Genomic DNA, 1,806 nt, shown 5'->3' with positions numbered 1-1,806 from the left:
AACAGTATAGGGATTATTGTGGGAGAACAGACTCTGGTATCCAGGTAAGGCAGTCAAAAGCGTCGGTAGCCACTCAGTTGATAAGTCTAAAGGTTAAGTGCCTCTTATGAGGGACTGTCTCCAGATTAATACAGTCAGTTCTACAATTACCTGTGTATGAATAATTCATTTCTTTGGTCTGATTTTTATTTCTTTTCCTTTCTTTTTTATTTTTCTCTTTTTGCTCTGGCCCCACTCTCTCCAGCCCTGTGGTGTGATTTTTCTAAGCATATCCCACTTCCACACCCTGATTCATCATGGGAGATTTAGAAAATAGAGTTGGGGGCGGGGGGAGGGGAGGAAGAAAAACACTAGTTACCAGTTGTATAACCCAGAAGTAACTGCTGTTAACATTTTTTGTTTTCTTTCATTTTGTTAAATAATATAGAAGAAATACAGAGATTTAAAGCAATTTCATCCAGACATCATTTTACCTGTATTTCCCTTAGGATGGATTACTGATGGATAAGAAGTATGATTAATTCCTATCTGATTCTAACTCTGCCCTGGCCTTTCCCAGACTGTTTTAAACTTCTTCTAAACTCAGACTTTGATGCCTACTGCACCAGTCTCTGCCCCATCTTTTTTGATATAACTATCTATAGATTTGGAGATCCTAAGGTCCACATAGCTTTCCCTGCCCTTCCTTGGTATCTTATTTTTATAGCATTGTTTAAAGAGTTACATAGAGGGGCTGGAGAGATGGCTCATTGGTTAAGAGCCCAGAGGTCCCAGAGTTCGATTCCCGGCAACCACATGGTGGCTCATAACCATTTATAATGAGATCTGGTGCCCTCTTCTGGCATACAGGCATATGTGCAGGCAGAATACTATACATAATAAGTCTTTAAAAAGAAAAAGAAAAAAATTCTGTGGTATAAATAACACAAGTAAATAATTACTTTCATATTGATAGGCTTTTGTTTCTAGTTTCTTGTGACAATGTCTCAGTGAACACCTGTATTTCTAAAGGGTAAGTTCTAGTGTGGACTTCTTGAAACAAAATGTCTTGTTTTCTCTCTTCCTAAAGTAGCAAGAGTGGATGTCTGCCAATGAGCTCTGCCTGTCTGTGGCTCTTGCATGGTTCGGTTGTCCTTATGTATCTTAACCGTCTTACAGCTAAACTTTTAATGGCACAGGAGTTACCTGGGGCAATATACCACTATTGAGATTTACTTATGTACTTGTACCTCACGTGTGTGTGTGTGTGTGTGTGTGTGTGTGCGCGCGCGTGTATTCTTCTGTGATACAATCACACTGGGTAAATTCATATACCCACCATGGTGAATACCCTGAGCAGCTGCAATCACGGGGTCTACCTGGTTGCCTTACTGCACCCACCACTCACCTCCACCCCCTTCACAATCCGAACACCTTTGGTATATAATTCAAATAGTTTCCCAACAAAGTATTACTAAATTCATGCTACCCCACCAGCACCGACTGTGTTGTTTTTAAAGTATGATACACTGTTAGATAGGTGTATACAAGACTATAGGCCCCTGGTGTATATATAAGGGGCTTCAGTAAAGAAACTGCCAACATGACCACTGTGTTAGCAGGCAAGGTTTTTTATCGGGAATAAAAAAAAAGAAGAAAATATCCAAAGGCATCTGATCTGGAAGAGTCTAGAGCAGAGAGAATCAGACTGTGGACAGGACACATCAGGGCTAGGGAAGGGGGAGTATGGGAGACTAGTGGAGATTGTGAGCTAGCAAGAGATAGATGGAGAGAGAGAGAGAGAGAGAGAGAGAGAGAGAGAGAGAG

Source organism: Mus caroli, chromosome 14 (genome assembly GCF_900094665.2).
Source record: "Mus caroli chromosome 14, CAROLI_EIJ_v1.1, whole genome shotgun sequence".
NCBI classification, from domain to species: Eukaryota; Metazoa; Chordata; class Mammalia; order Rodentia; family Muridae; genus Mus; species Mus caroli.
The sequence above is the reverse complement of the archived record's forward strand: the minus strand, read 5'-3'. Positions refer to the sequence as shown.